Source organism: Zalophus californianus, chromosome 8, assembly GCF_009762305.2.
Source record: "Zalophus californianus isolate mZalCal1 chromosome 8, mZalCal1.pri.v2, whole genome shotgun sequence".
Taxonomy (NCBI): Eukaryota; Metazoa; Chordata; class Mammalia; order Carnivora; family Otariidae; genus Zalophus; species Zalophus californianus.
In genome coordinates this window covers 62,090,211-62,111,931 of record NC_045602.1, presented here as the reverse complement: position 1 = coordinate 62,111,931, position 21,721 = coordinate 62,090,211, and the positions used below count along the sequence as shown (strand labels likewise).

The 21,721-nt window shown below is 41.3% G+C and overlaps 1 protein-coding gene across 2 annotated transcripts in view; it reads right to left on the bottom strand.

Annotated features, from left to right (window-relative positions):
* Positions 1-21,721, bottom strand: part of LOC113937904 — a 404,519-nt gene that overhangs the window by 132,460 nt on the left and 250,338 nt on the right. The window contains exon 6 of one of the 2 annotated variants that reach the window (XM_027622836.1): positions 20,364-20,585. The exons of the other annotated variant lie outside the window; for it this stretch is intronic. The gene's annotated coding sequence lies outside the window, so the exon portion shown is untranslated. Of the gene's footprint in view, positions 1-20,363; positions 20,586-21,721 lie in introns of those variants that run through there. 2 annotated transcript variants of the gene reach the window in all.

The following is a 21,721-nucleotide window of genomic DNA, read 5'->3' as shown; positions in this document are numbered from 1 at the left end:
ACTTTCAATTTGGGGGTGTCTTTGGGTCTAAAATGAGTCTCTTGCAGACGGCATATTGATGGGTCTTGTTTTTTAATCCAATCTGATAGCCTGTGTCTTTTGATTGGGGCATTTAGCCCATTTACATTCAGGGTAACTATTGAAAGGTATGAATTTAGTGCCATTGTATTGCCTGTAAGGTAACTGTTACTGTATATTTTCTGTGTTCCTTTCTGATCTATGCTGCTTTTAGGCTCTCTCTTTGCTTAGAGGACCCCTTTCAATATTTCTTGGAGGGCTGGTTTCGTGTTTGCAAATTCCTTTAGTTTTTGTTTGTCCTGGAAGATTTTTATTTCTCCTTCTATTTTCAATGACAGCCTAGCTGGATATAGTATTCTTGGCTGCATATTTTTCTTGTTTAGTGCTCTGAAGATATCTTGCCAGTCCTTTCTGGCCTGCTAGGTCTCTGTGGATATGTCTGTTGCCAATCTAATATTTCTACCATTGTAGGTTACATATCTCTTCTCCCGAGCTGCTTTCAGGATTTTCTCTTTGTCTCTGAGACTCATAAGTTTTACTATTAGACGTCGGGGTGTTGACCTATTATTTTTGATTTTGAGAGGGGTTCTCTGTGCCTCCTGGATTTTGATGCCTGTTTCCTTCCTCACATTAGGTAAGTTCTCTGCTATAATCTGCTCCAATATACCTTCTGCCCCTCTCTCTCTTTCTTCTTCTTCTGGGATCCCAATTTTTCTAATGTTGTTTCATCTTATCGTATCACTTATCTCTCGAATTCTGCCCTTGTGATCCTGTAGTTGTTTCTCTCTTCTTCTCAGCCTCTTTATTTTCCATCATTTGGTCTTCTATATCACTGATTCTCTCTTCTGCCTCATTTATCCTAGCAGTTAGTGCCCCCATTTTTGATTGCACCTCATCAATAGCCTTTTTGATTTCGACTCGGTTAGGTATTAGTTCTTTTATTTCTCCAGAAAGGGTTTCTCTAATAACTTCCATGCTTTTTTCAAGCCCAGCTAGTATCTTTAAAGTCATGATTCTGAACTCCAGGCCCAACATCCTACTAATGTCCGTATTGAGTAGGTCCCTGGCTGACGTTACTACCTCTTGTTCTTTTTGCTGAGGTGATTTTTTTTTGTCTTGTCATTTTGTCCAGAGGAGAATAGATGAATGAGAGAACAAAATGGCTACCAGGTTAACAACATCCCCAGCAAATATACTGTATACAAATCAGAAAAGACCTGAAACCAGGGGAAAACAAAGGGAAAGAAAGTAAAAAGAAAGAAAAAAAAAGATAAAAACAAAAACAGAACAATACCAAAAAAGCAGAATATGATCAAATATGATCAGGCTAGTGCATAGATCAGTGCCACACCCTAGATTTTGGGCATATTTTCGTGTTAGAAAAAAGTGCCTCCTAAAATTTTAAAGGAAGAAAGACATATATGTACAAAATAAGGGTTGATACAATGAAGCTATGGAAGATGACTGTAAAGATGAAAATTATAAAAGATTTATAAAAGGAATTGATAAGTTGTTTGAAAAAAGAAAGAAGAAGATTAAAAATAAAAGAAAAAAGGGAGAGAATGTGATCAGGCAGGAGACTAGAACAAAGCCATACACTAGTGATTTAGGGTATATTTTGATCTGTTAGAAGAAACTGTATCTCAAAATTTTAAAGAGGGAACAACTTATATATATATATACCAAAAATAAGGGTAACTACTATGAAGGGATAAAATATGACTCTAAAAATGAAAAAGAAAAAATGTTTTTTTTAAAAAAGGGATTGATAAGATGTTGGTTGAAAAAGGGAAAAGAAAAATAAAAAAAAACAGTTAAAAAAAACTAACTTTGATGAACTAATGAATCATGGTTAAAAAGAAAAAAGCCATGAATTCTATGTGCAGTATTCCCCTAGCGCTGGAGTTCTCCCGTTCTCCTTGATCGGTAAACTTGGTCTTGGCTTGCTGGCTGTGCTGATCTCCTGAGGGAGGGGCCTGTTGCCATGGTTTCCAAACGTCTTTGCTGGAGGCTGAATTGCCCCGGCCTTGTCGGTCTGGGCTAAGCAAGCTGCTCAGGTTTGCTCTCAGGAGCAAGCTCTCGGTACAGCTTTGGAGGACCAGGGCGAAAATGGTGGCCTCCCAATCTCCACCCAGAGGAGCTGAGAACTCAGGGCCCCGCTCCTCAGTGCGCCCCCAGAGAAAAGCAGTCACTCCCGTCTCCCTGGTCTCCGGCCGCACTCCGTGCTCACCCAGCCTGTGACCAAGCGTTTGTATCTCTGGCACCTGACCCCGTGTGGAGTCTCCAAACCCAGCAGATCCCTGCGGTGCGTTCCCGCGCCGCTCCTTCCGGGGGAGGGAGGTGAGTCTTCCCGGCTCTGCCGCTTGTTGGGTCCCTGCTGGAGGAGCAGTGGCCCGACTTCCAGTAAGTGGTCGCTTCTCTGTTCAGAGAGTTGTTGCTGCTCTCCTCTTCGATCTCCTGTTGAGTTCATAGGTGTTCAGAATGGTTTGATCCCTATTCAGCTGAATTCCTGAGACCAGACGAAATCTAGGTCTCCTACTCCTCCGTCATCTTGCTCCGCCCCCCCAGACTTTTTTTATTTTCTAATGTAATCATTTTCTGCTATTGCTGTAAGGGATCATCTGACAGAAAGAGGAAAGGATGGATCCACTGTCTCCCATCCCTCATTGGTAAGGGTACTCAGTAGTCCCAAGATGTGTTAACTCTCGTTATGCACCACCATTAACAGTTCTGGGTTTGTACTTCCTTCAGTGTCAGAGAAGTTCCTCCTAGTATCCCATGTGAAAGCAATAATTAGAGATGCTATGGATTAGGGAGAGGTACTTGAGTGAAGCTTGTCACCTTAGCAGTGGTTGGAACAATAGGTGTGCGTGTTCAGCATAATCTCAGTATCTCAGATTCCTTCCATCCTTCTTTCCTCCTCCCTGAGCACATAGCTTCATTCCATACAGCTCTGTGTGGTCAGAAAGTCACCATATTTCGGAGCGCCTAGGTGGTTCCGTCAGTTAAGTAGCCAACTTTTAATTTTGGCTCAGGTCATGACCTTAAGGTCCTAGGATCGAGCCCCACATTAGGTTCTGTGCTCAGCAGGGAATCTGCTTGAGAGTCTCTCTCTCCCTCTTCCTCTGCCCCTCCCCCCACTTGTACTCTCTCTCAAATACATAAATCTTAAAAAAAAAAAAGAGAGAGTTACTATATTGCAAAAACTGTAGGCTGACAGAAACAAGGAGGAGAAAGGGAGGCTGCAGTTTTTTAGCTGGGCACATTGCCACATCCAACAATGCAGGGCATGTGTCTATAGGGAGAAAAAATGAGAATGGAGACCAGAAATTTCTGTCGTAACACTTAAGGAATGTAAAGTGGGAACAGGGTATCTTTGTGCCTTTAGCCTTCCTTTTTGAATGTTAAAATATTTAATCCATGGTCATATCCCCCAAAATAATTTTCTTTCTTACCTCCCACTCTCTTATTTCCTCTTTTTTGCCCCAGACCCTCAAATTCCTTTTTCTAAGAATACCTCAAAATTGATAACTTCCCAGTTAATTACCTCATCCTAGATCATTTTGCCTTTTTGCCAAAAATAAGATTTTTAAGGGTGCATGAAGCTCTCAAGGTGGAAAATCAGGGCTTCATCAATGTTTAAATAAAGACGAAGAAAGAATAGACAAGGTGATTCAACACTAGGTATTGTCTATTCTTTCTGTGTTAAGACTAGAGCAGCATTTTGACGGGGCACAATGCTATTAGCGCATCCTAAACGCTGCTTTGGGTTTCTGTTCACCCTTGCATAAAATATCTCCAAATCTTTATGTCAGCTACTAAGAAGAGGCCAACTATGCTCATTTGGATCCCAATTTCAATTTTTAAAAGATTTATTTATTTATTTGAATGAGAGAGAGAGTGGTGGGGAAGCGGCAGAGGGAGACATTCTTCAAGCACACTCCCCTCTAAGCAGGGAGCCCAGTTCAAGGTTGTATCCCAGGACCCATGAGATCATGACCTGAGCCGAAGCCAAGAGTTGGACGTTTAACCAACTGAGCCATCCAGTTGTCCGTCGATATTTTTTTGTACAAAATATCTGCAAATAAAAAGATAAAGATATTTTTTGTACTCTTAGAAGGTACAGAGCAACCCTTTTATTCCCACTTTCTCTGTTCTGAGTCATCCTCTGTGCTAACTGAAAATGGAGACATGCAAAAGACAGGCAGTGTACAAATAAAGGAGAAGAATCAAGAGGCCTGAATAAAGACACATGGATCCCTGCCTCTTACAAATTAGGAATGGTCAACATCTACCTCAAGACTATCGACCAGTGTGGCTCCTCCCTCAATCTTATCCAAGTGACATTTATTTTAATAACAAGTTAAACTCATTATGTGAATTGCACAATTCTATTAGAATATTGTTATCCCATGTAAATGTCATTAGTTCCACAAATGAACCACTCTATGTGAAACTGCTTAGAAAACTATAAAGCTCTTTACAAATGGAAGAAAAATTCTAATGTCCAAGACAGAAAAACATTATACTAAACTGAAACCATAAAATGTTAAAGTACTCACTGATGCAGCTCCAATTCACAACTTCACCCTTTTTGTATAAAAGGTAAAGGGAAGTGAAGTGTTTTCTTTATAAGACCCATTTCTATGACTAAGATTCTTCTACAACTAATACGGAGTTTTATTTTTTGATTTGTTTTCCCATCTTATTCAACATATTTTATATCCCTTCTGTCTTCTTAGAAGTGCCACTTTGTTGAAAGGGGAGGTGGGTTTTTTTAGGAAGTTCTAAAATATGCTGTTAATGAATGAATGGACAACTAATTACTTGCTAAATGCATTAACTCAAATCTGGGTCTGAAATTATTTCAGAATTAATTTGGGACATATGTGCACATCCTTGCTTATATTTTGCAGGGGGCATGATACATGGATTTCCATTTGTATATGAAAAAGTTTTTCCTTTTTTTACACAAACCTGTCTACACACACACACACACACACACACACCTCACTGCAGGCTTATCTTACTTTTCAAATTATATTATTAAAAAAAGATGAATTTCTTAATTATGCTACTCATATATTGATTTCATTCTTTCATTTGTTCTCTCTCTCTCTCCCTGCCCCCTCCCCCCCTCACACACACACACACTCCAAATGTGATCTATGTACATAGCTGGGGGATTATAAATGAACTACACACCAAATGAACAAACACACAGCTTCCATTCAATGGATCACAATAGTAATTATTCCCCAGACCTAGTTGATGTCTTAAAAATGCTTTTACTTCTGTTTTCCCAAACTTCATTTCTTCCTACTAAATAGGAGGCCTACTAGAGTATTTTTCACTCGGGATAGAGATTGGATTTTCACTTTAGTTCAAACAAGAACTCTTATATAAACTGCCTTTTAATAGCAATGATAAGTTTAGGGGTCCATCCATAGATATTTTGAATACGTAACAATTTCCTCTGATGGAAGTTAGCCAGCATTAGGGTTCCACTAACATTTATATTCACAGATAAGTATTACATTTTCCTAGACATTTTTAAAAAACTTAGCTCTCAGATGATGGCACTGCCAAAAATATGACCTCTCTCACTAGGGCTCTCCTCTTTGGGGAGACCTTCCAAGAAATTAACATCAGTCTTTCTGTTAGGCAGAATTCCCAGCTTATACTAGTCCAATGTCTTTTACCTTTTTGCTACATCTGATCTTCAGTGGCCTTATCAGTCATAACCACATCTTAATTGTCCTTAACCATTACACTGCAAATATTCCATATACGTGTTTCAAGTAGGTTTATCCTTCCTGATTTATTCTAAGATTTAAGGGAAAAGATTGAACTCAAACGCCATTCTTCAGCTGGGCCCATTTCCTTAGTTAAACCTAGATTAGACCATGTTATAGACTGTACTATGTCCCCTCAAAATCCTTATGGTGAAGCTCTAACCCCAAATGTGACTGTATTTGGAGACAGGGCACCTAAGGGAGTAATTAAGGTTAAATGAAGTTGTAAGGTGAGACTTGCATCCAATATGGCTTGTTCCTAAAAAGGAGTGTGTCTCTCCTTTTTAGGGGTGAATGTGCACAGTGGAAAGACCTTGGGAAGACTCAGTGAGAAGTAGGACATTTGTAAGCCAAGGAGAGGGGCCTCAGGAGAAACCAACCCTGACAGCACCTTGATCTTGGACTTCCAGCCTCCAGAGCTATGAGAGAGTAAATTTCTATATTTCAGCCACCCACTCTGTGGTGTTTTGTTTTGGCAGGCTTAGCAGACTACTACAGTCCATTTCAAACTTAAAAAAAAAAAATTTAAAAACCTTTTTAAAGATTTTATTTATTTGTCAGAGAAAGAGAGAGGGAGCGCATTACAAGCAAGGGGAGCTGCAGGCAGAGGGAGAAGCAGGCTCCCTGCTAAGCAAGGAGCCTGATGTGGGACTTGATCCCAGGACCCTGAGATCATGACCTGAGCCGAAGACAGATGCTTAACCGACTGAGCCACCCAGGCATCCCATTTTCAAAATTTTGTAGGTAGGCTGCAAGTTGCAAAAAACCCCCCAAGATCTTCACGCTCATTAGGAGTTCAGGGACGCTGCTGTCTAATGACTTCCCCACTCGTCCTTCCAGAGGATTCTTAATTTGTTTGTCCAACATCCTTCTCTGCTACTGTGATAACAGATATCAGCTGCCTGTCCATGGGAATAACATGGAATCCAGAATAAGCGAATTACAGCACCCTTCACTTTGGCTGGCGATCATTCTGGGAATAAGCACATGACCCACACTGAACAAATCAGAGCCCCTCTCTGTTTTATATTTTTCCTAAAACTGAACTAAAACACAAAAAAAGAAAAACAAAAAAAGAACTGTTTCTCATATGGTCAAGAGGGTGTGAAGATGTAAGCCTACAATATGGAGAAAAAGCCCCTCGGTGGTAGGAAAGAATAAACCCAGTAGGCAGAAATAAACACACAGAAGAAATAGGGGGATGGAGGAGAGAGAGAGAAAGAGATGCCAGCACTAGAGTCTCAGGATCAAGGCATCCCTGAGATTACCCTCCCCTTCCCATTCTTTGTTAATGGAAATAAATACATTCTTATTTTGTGCCAAATCTATTTTGTTTCTCTGTCATCAGAAGTCCAAGAGTCCTTCTAGTTTATAATTATAAAGAATATGAAAATTATTCTTCCTTATCTTTCTTTCCCATTTATGATATGCTTTCTGACCTCCCTTCCATTTGCTAATTCACCACTCTTTTGGGGCTTGGCCAGGATAAAATGGGGGGAAATCAAAGAGAATAAAATAAAAAGAGAAAAAAGCAGAGAACTAAATGATATTTCCCCTTACAGTTTACAGCTCTGAAGTCATTTAAGTCCATTCAGAAGTGGGAAACGATAATTAAAAATCAAAGAACTAGGGCATCATGCCTACCCAGCCGATTCATAGTTCCTGAGCTCAAACTCTATAGATATTTCCTCAGGGCCTCCCTCCATAGCGTTTCAACCTAAGAGATTTATTAAAATTCCTTTTTAGCATCCTCCCTGTATTCAACCAGCTCCCGGTACCCACACGGCTGCATACCCAATAGGCCTCCATAAAGGTGCCCCACTTGTTTCAAGCAGCTTACTGCCCACCAAATCTTTATCCCTGCCCCTCCTATTCATCCCCTTGCACCACAAGTTCTTGAAACTTTGTCTTTTTATATCCTTCTTTATTATCCCCCAATTAAAACATATCAGCTTTGTAGCCTATTCCCTTAGGGGTCCACTCAGTGACCAGCTGGTACTAATTTGGTCAAGTAGAGCTAAGATGTTACTGGTTGATAATGGATTAGTATTTCATTCTCCCAGAGAATATTAACATTTTTATGGTAGCCTCAAGTAAAAGGTGTTAACCACATGGGGATGCCTGGTGTAAATGGGCCACAAATATATGGGAACTGATGGTATTTTAGCAGCCCTCAATTCACATCATGTACACACCAGCATGTCTACACATGTGGTCAGCCTTGCCCTTTGGGGCGATTCCATATCTACCACCAAAGAGCTTTCTTTTTTGTAGGAACTATTTGCCTTCCTCTCCCCCAAGTGACCTTCTCTTTCCTCCCTCTGGCTGATACCATTGTTCACCTTCCTTTGCTCTATTATTGCCTTTACCAGTGTCTATAGTTTTATTAACTCAGTAAATTTAGATTCTCTTAAAGAGCACATCAAAAGTTCAAGCCATGCCACACAGCCCTAGAAACAGTTCTTGAAACAGAAATGATGACTCCAAAGTTATTTCAGGTAAGAACAAGCAAATGTCATCAGAATGTTCCTGGTCATTTTATTGGCTTTAATTGAATAGTTCCCCCAGAATCTACGGTTTACTGGGACCAAAGATAATATGAATGTTAAATGGCAAGAACAGGGCTCACAAGAATTGTAATCTGGGCAGTTACATTAAAATTTTGGTGCCACAATTTAAGCAGAGCCTTGAAAAATGAAAGGGTGTTTTTGGAAGGTGCTGAGAAGACATAAGAAAACCATGCTCCATGAGCACTGGAGGAACGGCAGCAAAGAAGGAGGATGGGGACATGGAAGCTGCTCTCCAAGTTCTGGAGGTACATTATCGAGGAGGCAGAGCAGAGTTATTCTGTATTGCTTCACAGGACAAAAGTACAATCCGTGGTGAGTTAAGTCACAAAGAGGAAGATTTTTGTCTCATTTGAAGGGAGACCCTCCAACAAGCAGTGTTGTCCAGCAGTGGAACATGCTGCCTTCCAAAGTCGTTACCGATACTATTTGGCACGGGTCCCAGGGGCATTGTTGAACAGCTTCCAGCACCTTTAGGCTAGACAACTTCTGAGAGTCCTTAACCACTTGATGCCCCCATTTCCATAAAACCATCAGCACAAGATTGGCTGGCTGACCTCCCCAGGCAGCATCAGGTTTCTGTGTGAGTTCTGTGAAGAGGGAGGGGCAGTGAGAAACAGCTCAAGGGTCAGAGGAGGCAGCACTTCCAACCTGTCACCTGTTGGCTGTTTTAATATTTTGATTGGCTTCAGCCTGTTGGCTACTCACCTGCCCATCTAGTCTCTAAATGAAGTACTAAGGCAATTGAGTTCAATTCAACAAGCACGGATGCTGTGCTGCTATAAATCATCAGTCCCTTCCTCCCTGAGCCCTTCAGTATAAGGAGTAATTGGTTAATTGCCAGAGTTGTTAACAAGAATTAAGAATTCAAGGGAATTGGCTAGGAATGCAGATCCGTTGCAATATGGTTAGAACAAATGTGTTGGTAAAGGGGCAGAAATTTAGAAATATGGACACCTAAGTCAAAACCAATGAGTCTTAAAGTCCTTTATAAAAATGCCTGAGACTCACTGGGTCAGTGTTCCCTTCTTTGAGGGGCGAGCACTCTAAAAACTGCTTCCTCCTTCACTCCTTTCCCTGTACCTTCCAGCTGCAGAATCCAAAGCACTTTCCATGGACTCTCCCTCTGTACTCTATTCTGACAGAGGCATCTCCCCTTGCTTCACCCACTCTGCACACCCCACTTCTCTTTGGAGACAATCATCCCATCTCACATACTTCGATTTTCTCTATGAAATGAATGGATGAAGAATTTTCATAAAGTGGTTTCAAAACGTAACATACCACTGCCCATTAGGTCCACATGCATGGATATGTGCCTCCTAGGGGTATGCGTCTGCCTTAGCAAGTGCACGTATTATAGCAGTTCCCTGCTGAGTGGGACTCCTAGGCACTGCTGGGTATCCTGCAGGTAATCTAGATATTCTAAGCAGCAATAAATCTAACACCGCCCATCCTTATGCTTGCACACCATTTTATGTTTTATAAAGTGCTTCCTTTGTTTTATTTGCTTTGATAACAGTATAAAATGCATAGAACAAGTGTTATGAATCCTGTTTCCAAGATGAGTAAGTGGAGACAGAGAGTTGGTTAAGTTATAAAACCAGAACTTAATCTCTAGATTTCCTATCTCCCACATCCTGCTATTATACCTTCCATATCCTATCTTCCCTAATAGTGCAACCTCTCTGCTCCAAAAAAAACATGAAGTGCCCATTGTTTTGTAATCATGAACTCTCCGTAGAATGGTGCCTAGAGTGGGGAGTGTGTGTGTGTGTGTGTGTGTGTGTTGGAGGAATTGTGGAGCATAGGGTTGGGGGCAAACTGAAGCTAGTCCAGTGTACACTCCTAGAGCAGATATGGAAACAAATCCAAGAGAAGCAAAGGTAAACACATGTTAGTGTATTTATAGAGTGGTAGTTTCCATCTTCCAAATGGTCAGAGGTGGGAGGCATATGTTTAAGTCATCATAAAACCAAGGCATCTTATCTAGAAAGGATTTTTGAAGAAAATTTGATAAAAGTGAATAATGTATCACCAAAGCTTTTGAAATGCAAATGAGTTGAAGCATATACAAGAGTTGTAACGGTGAAAACTGAGATGCCATGGCCCATTCAAGAAGCAGGCCAGGAATAGAACATAGTCAAGGGAGAGATTATCATTACATAATATAATTAAGTTGCAGGGTTCTCATAAATTGCCATATAGATCCCATATGCTATATAACATACAGGAGCAAAACTCTGACAGAATGAACTGATTAATAGGAGAATTCCAAGTAGAGGTGACTAAGTACAATGTTTTTTTCAGCTGCTGAAGATCATTACTACTGTTCTTACTGAAGCAGACATAATCATATGTGCAGATTTTCTAAGACCGTCCTGGTTTGGTGTCATTTGTAAAAAGTTATTTGCTAAATAGAAAACCAATTGTGAATCATTTTATAACCATGTGTATTAGTCTGTTCTGTCTGCTGTAACAAAATACCATACACTGGGTGGCTTAAACAACAGAAATGCATTTCTCACAGTTCTGGAGGCCTTGAGGGTGCCAGCTTGGTTGGGTTCTCTTCCTGCTTTGCAGATGGCCATCCTCGTGCCGTTTCCTCACATGGCCAAGCAAGAGAAAGAGGAAGCAAACTCTCTAGTGTCTCTTCTTCTAAGGGTGTTAATCCCATCATGACGGCTCCACCCTCATGACCTAATTATCTTTCTAAGGCCCCATCTCCAAATGTCATCATCACTTTGGGGACTGGGGTTTCACCATATGAATTCTGGGGAAACACACATATTTAGTCCACACCATGTAAGTCTTCTCGAATAATAAGTTTTCAAATTAGAAAGAAAAAGACGTTAGCAGACCTCATATCCTAATTTTAGCAGATAATATTTTAATCCGAATAAGGACACCGTGTATCTCTTTTAAAGGCACTCTAGGCTGTCCCAGCCTAGCCTCCATGATAGTGGTCTCTTAGTTTTGTGGAGAGCTCAGAGGATATAAGTTATTACTGTAGAAGCCCTTTAAAAGCTACTCTCTAAGTCTTTGAACATAGACAATACTGCTTGACGTCCCTCTAATAGCAGATCGCACCAATGGAGAGGAAGGCCTTTTTGGCTGCTTCTCCACAGACCAGCTGCTCAGCCCGCAGGCTCTCTGGGCTCCACGGTCTTACTCACTTCAGAGAAAAGCAGAGCTCAAAGACACAGCAATACCCAGGCAAAGCCCAGGTTGCAGTGAGAGATGTAGGCAGTAGGAACTTCCAGTAGAAATGGACTTCTTGATGGAAACTCCTACCAACACTGGTGGAACATGGGCTGGTATGCTTCCTAGGAGGCAGAGAGCCTGTGTACTGGAGCCAGAGAAGTTGTGATGTTAGACAGAGACTAATGAGAAAGGGGGAAATTTAGGTTATAACACACAAACTCAATGAAAGTTAGTGATTTAACTGATTCACTGATAGACTGCTTCATATCATCTCAGTGCTAAATATTGAATAAAGCCAGTAGGAGGAAGGAAATAATAAAGAATATGCACCCTTATGTTTGTCGCAGCATTATTCACAATGGCCGAGATATGGAAGCAACCCAAGTGTCCATCCATAGATGAATGGATAAAGAAGATATGATATACATACTCAATGGAATATTACTCAACCATAAAAAAGAATGAAATCTTGCCATTTGCAACAACATGGATGGATCTATGGGGTATTATGCTAAGTGAAATAAGTCAGAGAAAGACAAATGCCATCTGATTTCACTCATATGTGGAATTTAAGGAATAAGAGACAAACAAACAAACAAACAAAAAACCAGACTCATAAATACAGGGAAGAAAACTGGTGGTTGCCAGAGGAGAGGTGTGTGGGGAGAGGGGTAAAATAGATAAAGTTTTGAGTGCAGTTATCATGATGAGCACTGAAAAATGTATAGAATTGTTGAATTGTTATCTTGTACACGTGAAACTAATATAACACTGTATGTCAAATATACTTAGATTAAAAAAAGATATTGTTCTTCATATCAGTTTATCTAAAAACAAACTGAGAAATAGATCCCATGGCTAGAAATCTACTTCTGGCATATTGATCAGTACTGTTCTATATCAACAAAATACTCAAATGTCTGCTGGAAGGGAAGCAGAGGCATGAACAATAAAACATTCAAATGTGAGAAACAACAGAGAAGAAAATATTCAGAACCTCTCACTTTACTGGTTAGTGATGAGTGGCCTGTTTTTGAAGAAACTTTATGCATCAATCTGAGTTTTGTGTTTCTAAGAACCCCAATCAGTGCTTGTCATTTCTTTGCAGGCTCTGTCTGCTGGAAGACTGTGTTTTCATTGAAGGATGCTTAGGGACGGCTTGTATGTTACATGCTGGGCCACCCTATTTACCATCTTCTCCCCCATAGTTATCCTGTTCAATCAAAACACAGAATAAGATCACAGATCCCAGTCCCAACAGGGTTTATACCTGCTCTCTCTGTGTTCCTGAGTTTGTAATCTCTTTGATGCCTTGAAGTTTCTTTCTCCCTTTTTTTGTAAGCCTTGAAGTTTCTAAAGGAATACTGTTTTAGCTTCTCATTCCCATGCCAGGTAGAAGTAGTTGGACTGGAAGCTATCTGGAGATGTTGGGAGTGAAGACTTCACCAAATTGGCACTAGTCCAGGTATTTCATCACGTCCAAGGATTTGCTCGGTCAGTGCAGTTAGTAAGTTGCCACTGCACCATGGAAGTGAAAAATATGCACTGTCGCTATAGGAAGTGCTATGCTAGCAAAGCACAGTTTCTCTGGGCTAGACCCAGGGCCAGCATCAATGCAAGAGAATCTTAGACTAAGGACTGGTTGCAGAAAGAGAGTTTCCATCACACTTTGTTGAGTTTCCATTCTCGCTCTGTAAGTAAAGAACCAAGTTTGCTCCCAGTGCTCAGATTCTTGGCCTCCCACATGGAAACGGAATCACAAAGACATGTGTGTGTGTATGCATATAGACGTATGCTTGTATTCCAAACTCAAGAGAAAGAAAAAACTTCCCCAGATTTTTCAATTCCTGTAAGGATTGTAGTTTACTATTTCTGGATTTGGATCATTGAGTTCCCTGGATTATTAAACATAGCAAAAAGCCATCTGCAATGAATCGGGCTTGCTCCTCTAATTGAGTCATGCTGTGAAGCCCTTTACTGTTTCCCCTCACTTCGTTGCTGAATTTTTTTTTTTCAAGAATGATAGGAAATACATTTTTTACTACTAATGCCACCTGCAGGTTAAAGAGAAACTGTTGCAAGATTCTTGAAATCCTCACAGCACACTGTAATATGCACCTCCAAAATATCCCCCAACCTTGCCAATCAGCAGGAACGCAGTCTCATTTCATTGACGACATTCTTTATCAAAAATATGCCTTTGCAATCACCATTGCAGCCAGCCTTCTCTCCTCACTCAACACTCAGGCCAGCTGATGCTTACAGCCAGAAACACGTATAGAGTCACTGCCTAGGAAATAATTGCTTTGGGCTACTTCATGCAACAGTATCCCAGCGCCGTGCAAAGTGCCTCATGTCACAGGTAAAGGTGGTATGAGAGTTATCCTCAATCAATTAGTTTCCATGTGAATTATTTCCTGGGTCAATCAATCATTCCACGCAAGTGCTGTTACTTGGGTTCACTGTGCTAAATGAATTAGCACACACTGTGCCATCTACATGTCTTATTTTCTCAGCTAGGTAAGGTTTCTTAAGAAGAGATATTGTTTTCCACTCTAATTAATTCTTCCTTATTATGACTGACATTACCGTTACTACATTATGATTATTAGTCATAGTAGATAAACTTTGCTATCAGTTCATTATAAATTATGCTTCAGCTTCTAGCCACAGTGATGGTATATTCCCAATTATCTGAGGAGCACAAATCTAAGAGGAAGTGAAGGATATATCCATCGATATTTTTACAGATATTCTAGGCTATTCAATGTTGCCACACAGGACAGTAGCCCCCCATTTTGTCACCACCAGATGGAGGCAACTTTCAATGTGTGCACCACTTGTGACATGACATCACATGGAATATGATGATGACATAATGTGGTGATGGGGACAGTGGGACTAAGGTGGGGAAATACCTCTTGACCCAAACAGGCAGCTGGTGAGAGCTTCAATATCTACTCTGCTTCTTAATGAAATTATTATACCTGAGCACAAAGATGAAGAAATAGAGCCAATTACCTTAGTGCATCTGACAAGCCACCCTCAATGGACACTGAGCTCCCTAATATGGAGCCATTTTTATCCCAAGGAATAATAATATGAGGACATAGAAGAGATGGCTGAGAGAATTCCATCCTTTCTAGAAGGGCTTGCATAATATTAACAGGAAAGTCTCCCCATAGCTGAGAAAGAATGTGGGACAGACACGTGGGTTTTTCTGCTTTCCTTTTCCTTGGCTGAATTTACAGAAGAGCTCCTACCCCTAATCTCATGTGCTGTTGAGAAACTATAAGGGGTTTCCCAAAACTTGAAGCATCATCCGTGGCTGCAAAAAGCTTTTGAGAGTTTAGTCCCAAAGTTTAAGCTACATGCCATGGAAGTCTCGTTCAGCCCCTGGGTGCCACCAGGTGACAACACACCAAAGTGTTCAGACATCACTGGGAATAGGAACAAGGTGCAAGATATACCAGAGAGTTCAATGTTTACTGAAAGTTTCATCTTGCTCCCTCCTAGGAAATAATCATTTCTCTAGATCTATTGACACTATTGAGATTTTGGACTAGACAAGTCTTCGTTGTGTGTGTGGGGGGGGGGGCTGTCCTGTCTTCTACCCCCTAGATGCCAGTAGCATTCCCCCAGTTGGGACAACTGAAAATTTCTCCAGACATTGCCGTCTAGGGGTGAAGTCAAAATTGCCCCCCAACTTGAGAAACTCTACTATACACTCTTTGAGCTCTTTGAACATAGGGAGCATATCTGATTCATCTTTATAACCCTGTGTCTAACACAGGGGAAATGCTGGACAGAGAGTAAATGTTCAATGAAGTTTGACTGCAATTATGTTAGGGTAGAGAAGCAAACATGACTTAAGGTTGGAAGTGACTTCTTTTACTCTTCATCTGAAAGAAGCAAAGGATGCGTTTCTCTTCAACCATTCTGGCCACTTTCATAGAAAGACCGACATGAAAGATCTCTCCTGTTTATTTAAATTAAAACACCACTGTCCCTGTCCCTGAGAAGTCAGCTCAATAAAGACAGAGCAGGGGGTGTTGGGACATAAGGAAGGGGAAAAAGCACACAGACAATTTAATTGTGAGGAAGTTAAAAAAAATCTTTGCCAAGTAATGAAATTATTAATTGCAATTCCTGTCAGTTTTTGTGACAGCAATGTGAATCGATGGACAGTCTGTTCAGCAATATTTCTGGAAGGAATTGTACATTTTAAAAATGAGGCATTGCTGGAGGAATACTGTGTGTGTGAGGATTTGCAGAAGTGTACACCCCTGTAACTTCACGGGGCTGTAACAGGGAAGCTGCCGTACCTTGAGACCAGATGTAGCTTATGGATCAAAAGGGCATCACGTTCATCCATGTCATTGTCCTCTGAAAGATCAAACTCTCATTATATGCCTGATGCAGTATCTTCTATGTGAGGCAGTTTACATATTTCTCTATTTAAAAATATAGGCAGCTACTTCCTTCTTCCTACAAATGCTCTTATCAGGTTTGAATTGCAGAGATCTATTTTGAGATGAACACATTGAACAAAACCTTCATCTGTGTGTGCGTGTGTCTGTGTGTGTGTGTGTTTATTTCCCAACATGGCGGTAGGAGCTTATGCCCGCTATCTGCATAAGTCTTTTGTGTATTGCTAATGGAGTGCTGGAATTGTAGCAGCCCTGAGCAGGGAATACATGTGAGCAACAATATGCTGAGAGACCCCTCGGTGGAATCTAATCTGTTCCAGCTCATGCACTCCTCAGAAACTATTTAACTTTCATTAAACTGTGTTTGATATCAGCTAAATAGGATGCATACGGCTCCAATATAGCTCATATGGTCGCATTCATTCGATCACAGCAGTGCTTTTTTCTTATATTTCCCCCCACTTGTGTCAGTACCCAGTATAGCTGGGTAAATAGGAGACCTTTGAAGATGTAGTTAGTACTCAGATTTCTTTATTCTTTTGTGCTGGTTTCTTAGTGTTGAAACAGTGATTCATGTATGTCGCAGACAGCCTCCATTAATTTCATGTAATGTGGCTTTTATCTCGTAGCTGGGACAACTATCTTCAGCATTCTGTCGCTCTAGCATCCCCAGCTCGGTCCCAAGTCCCTTTTGCATTTCCCATCTGCCTCCAGGTCCCCAACACTCTCCATAGCTCCTCTTTCCTCATGGAAAATCATGTTCATTTCCAGCCACTTTTTCTTTCTGGTTGTTTAGCATAAGGACAAGTGAATAAACAGGTTAAAATAAGTAGGAAAAAGGAATGAGGGGTGAGATTTTCAGTCTGGGTAACCTTTCTGTCTGAAGGGAAGAAAGAAAAGCTACCGGGATGAAAATACCCATCCAAGCAGGAGAACAGTTTATGCCTCATCCCCCCTACACACACACACACACACACACACACACACACACACACACACACACACACACATTTTCTCTCTCTCTCTCTCTCTCTCTCTCTCTCTCTCTCTATTCAAAGGACGCTAATTTGTTTATGAATACAGCACAGTAGGAATACGCAGTTTCCCAGTTTCCGGGGAGGAAAGGGCCAGTGGATTTACAAACTGGAGCTGTTGAAAGTTTTAATGATCAAGTATACATAACACACACACACACACACACACACACACACACACACACACACATACAGGGTGGGGGGACTGGGCATTTTACCAATATGCTATCAGCCAAGTAAACATCATTATTTATTTGCAAAACATCTTTTCTCTTTAAGAATGAGAAAGTGTTAAGAATTTCACCTTTAAAAATATTAAGGGGACATGGATATCTCTATGTTATCCTCACTGATATTTTTTCAATTATGTTTTATTAAGTCCAAAGGAATAATCACAATTTTTTTTAGATCACTTAAGAGAAACTACATGGGGTCTTTGGTACAGGGAACCCAATTATTTAGGATATTATTTTGTGAACCTTTTTCATTTTATTAGTATACCAGAGGGTTTTCACATTCTCAAGGAGAATCCAGCTATTATTGCTTTTTTGGAAGAAATGTCTCACTGGGGCAATTAATTCTATACATTAACACCAGTCACAGTTGTGCAGTATATTATTAAAATTATAAAGGCAAAACCCCACATTTTATCATTCAGTTCAGAAAGCGGTCATTTATATGTGTGTATATTAGAGAATAAGCTGCTCCATGTGTAGCCCTCACTGTATAAGAACTTTGCAAAGCTCAGTACTGATCTGGGTATGTTCTTTCTACAAACACTGACCCTTTGCAGCCAAGTAAAATGGGGCTGAGAAAGGTGAACGTGCAGGCAGCTCCGGAGCCTGCCTCTGTCTGGTCTGTCTCTGCCACAGTTGAGGGATGTTACCCATTTAACTTTGTTGATGAGCACATGTAATTAAGACGCTGTGCCTTAATGTTTGATGCTGGGACTTGAAAGGGTGATTTAAAAAATTTATTTAGATAAGCATATTGACATTTTTAGTATATATTATTAATCTTATTAATAGTATTAACAAAGGCTAATTGAAAATGCATCATCTATAATTATATTAGTCTGCATTTTCGTACATTTTTGTCAGAGTAAACTAGAAAGGAGTAATTAATGTGCCACTGTTATTTACCCCTGTTTGTATTAAAGCTGGTGTTACACAATGTTAGAGATGAATATAGCCTGATTTCACTGAATACCACGGAGCACAGCATTCAGAAGCAGTAAAATAAGCAGCTGTGTTTTCCTGTACTCGAACCTAAAAATAAAATCAACTTCAGGACTGCAGGATAGGTGCGCAGGAGAGGAAGACAGGAGACTACGCTCGCCCGTGCTGCTGCTCTAGGCTGCCCTTTTCCTCTCCGCAGTGGTAGGCTCAGGGATCCATGACCGCTGAGAATGTAGAGTCCTTGCATCTTATCAGTTGAAGAAATAAATATAGAAAAGCATGCCTCAACGCTTTTGATCCTGGAGGTCATCGATGCTGGTTCCATTGGGACAGGGCAGGGAAGATGATTTTACATTCATCAAGGATAAATCCAGGACTAATGTTGAACCATCGTAACACGTTGGCTCAGTCTTTACCGGTGAAAAGAGAAAACTATAACAGTGGTCTAAAGGATATCAGTCTCAAAAAAATCAAATTCCCAGAGTTAGACCTTTGACCCTTGCAAGGCCCATACCCTGCTCCTGTTCCCCCTACACACCTTCGTACCACACGAACACACACAGGTGTTTCCAAGCTACACGAGAAAACAGCCCCTTCTAGCTACCATGTACAAAAAGCAACCAAACAAAAAACCCTAAAAGCAAGCAAGCAGGGAAGACTTAAGTTAATGTGCAATTAACCACTTTAAAGTTTTCTCCCACCCTGGCTTTTATGCTTGGCTTTCTGAGGTCAGCCATTTCCCGAGGCAGGCAGGGCGGGCACAGAACGGGGGTGTGAGATGGTGGTGTGTGGGGATGGCGATGAATGGCACATCTTTTAATCAGGTAGAGCCAAGACTGTGATGGCTGGGATTCCAAATCTGGGCTCTGGGCTTTCTCCTGAGCTCTAATAAGAAGCGTGGCATATTGGTTGCACTGGCTGCCAAGTGCTATGTCCGTGCCCTCTCCGCAGTGGCCAACCACAAACATGCTAGCTAGAAGCTCTCAGGGGGCCCCGTGTGTGCTGTTCCTACACGGCTAACATATGTATCGACACCTGAAAGCTACAGCCTGCCACGTCGCCAGGACCCCACTCGCCTACCTTTGCTCCTTGGTCACCAAGGGTTAATTTTCTAATGGCTGCCTTGCTGCTGAAGCTGGCCAAGTTTCTCATCGCCTGCAGAGCACCACAAGCTGTGATTTGGAGCCAGAAAACACCATTAATTTTCTAAATAGGAAGGATCACATATGTAAACTGTCTGGTTCTGTAACGAGTCGGGCAGGTAGAAGATGAAGGAGGAGGAAGTGAATTTTTCCAGACACAGAGGCCAAACAGCCCAGGCCAACGGGCAGCACAGTGTGCAGGGCTTTGGGGGCTGTGAGGGGGCCAGGGGGGAACAAGGAATTTCCCTCCCGTCTTTAAATCGGTTTCACCACCAACCTTCAGTGTTTCTACAAAAGGTCAGGTTGGTGATTTATTGGGCAGCGTCGGGAATTTTTACATTAGACTTCACAAGAAACTTATTTGTAAATGGAAGGAAAGATTAAGCAAAGTGCACCAGCAAAGAGACCACATAGGGGCTCATGAGTACAAGCTAGTATGGTTAACAGGTCCCAGGTCTTCAGAGGACCGAGAATCAAAAATTCCCCCTATGGAAATTATTTAGGTAGCAACTTACCTGGATGTTGCAGACACTTGAAAAAATGCATTTTTGCAGATTTTGCAAATCTACCTCCCACCCCAAAAAAGACACAAAATCCTCCATTTGGGATTTACATGTATGCCTCTGTGTGTGTGTGGGTGGGTGGGTGGGTGGGTGTTTACGTGTGGGGGGTTGGGTGGCGGGAGAGAAAAGAGGGAGGGAGAGAAAGGGGATAAGCATAAAAAAGGAGTGATAAAAATGCCTTCTTGAGTTTTAAGATTCATTTTATCTGCCATCTATATATATCCCTTTCCAAAGTAATTATCACTGTTACCTGAGATACCAGAATAGTTCCAGACCTCCAACTACGTGGTGGGCCTGAACAGAACACGAGAACGTTTTTCTGTCTTATGCTCTCCAGAATACCAGCACAGAACTGCCCTCTTTCTGGGACCTTCTATCTAAACGTCTGGTTAAAGAAGAACCTTCTAACTTCTAACATTCTGGTTCCATTCTACAACTCTTAAAAAAAAAAAACACACACAAAAAACCTCTAGCTAATGTTAATTTCTTCGTTCCCTCTTACTGCTCTTTCGGCAAAAAATGAAAATTGGGGGCAGTAAATAAATCTGGGACAGCTTTTTTGCTGCCTCATAGACATAGAGCTGGATGTTGCTCCTTAATTCATGTCCCAGGAGAACTCCTCGCACAGCAGTGACTCAGCAGACTAGGGTATTCCTGAAGAAAATAAAAGGGAGGCAAAGAAATTCAGGTAGGTTCCTGGAGTCCCAAAGTGTAAGTGAAGGAGAAATGGCATAAATGGCTGTGTGATCTCATTTATGTTTGTCTGAAAGACAGGTAAGATACTTCCAAGTTTTCAGAACAAAATGACCCTAAGGAGGACATGTTCAACTCCAGGGTTTTGCCATGCCGAAGTACCACAAACTGGGTGGCTTAGCCAACAGAAATTTACTGTCCTACACGGTTCTGGCGGCTACAGGTCTGATAGGAAGGTGTCGGCAAGGTTGGTTCTTTCAGAGGTCTCTGAGGGAAGAGTCTGCTCCAGACCTCTCTCCTTGGCTTGGAGATGAAAATCTCCTCCCTGTCTCTCCACATGCTCTTCCCTCTATGCATATCTGTCTCCATGCCCAAATTTCCCTGTTGTATAAGGACACCAGTCATAACTGGATTAGAAACACCCCCTTCCGATAACTTCATCTTAACTAATCACATCTGCAAGTAAGGTCATATTGTGAGGTTCTGGGGGTAGGACTTCAAATCTGAATTGGAGAGGGGATATTTAACCTGAAACAGAAGGTAAGAGAGAGAACTTCCTCTAGACTCAACCAAAATTCTCATATTGTTTATCTAAGGCATATCCAAAGCAATGTTAATTTGTATTTGCTCACCCCTTTACAGACGCCTGAGTATTTTTGTTTCCAATAATTTACTCCAGTTAATTCTATCTTGATCTTGCTCATGTTCTGCATCATTCCCCCCTCTCCTGGTGGGGAAACTAAGACTTTGAGAAGTTAAGTCGTCACTAAACTGGTATCAAGTTACACTGTCACACAGTCGCAGAGCTGAGGCTTTAATTCAAGGTCTGCGTTTCCTACCCCCGTGCCTGCCCACTGGTCTACACTGCCTGCTTTGTATTAACACCCTTCACCACCAACCATGTAGATGGAGTCCTCCCACTAAATCACCAAAGAAAGTGCTCGGCTTAACTCTACAGTTTCTCTACCTTATTTCCTCCAAGCGCTTGGGGGAGGGGAGACTTAGTTCCCATATTATTTTTTGTTCAAATAAATCTTACACTGTTCCATTCTGTGCGGGACCAAAATAGGCCTGAATCCACAAAACTCCATCTTACA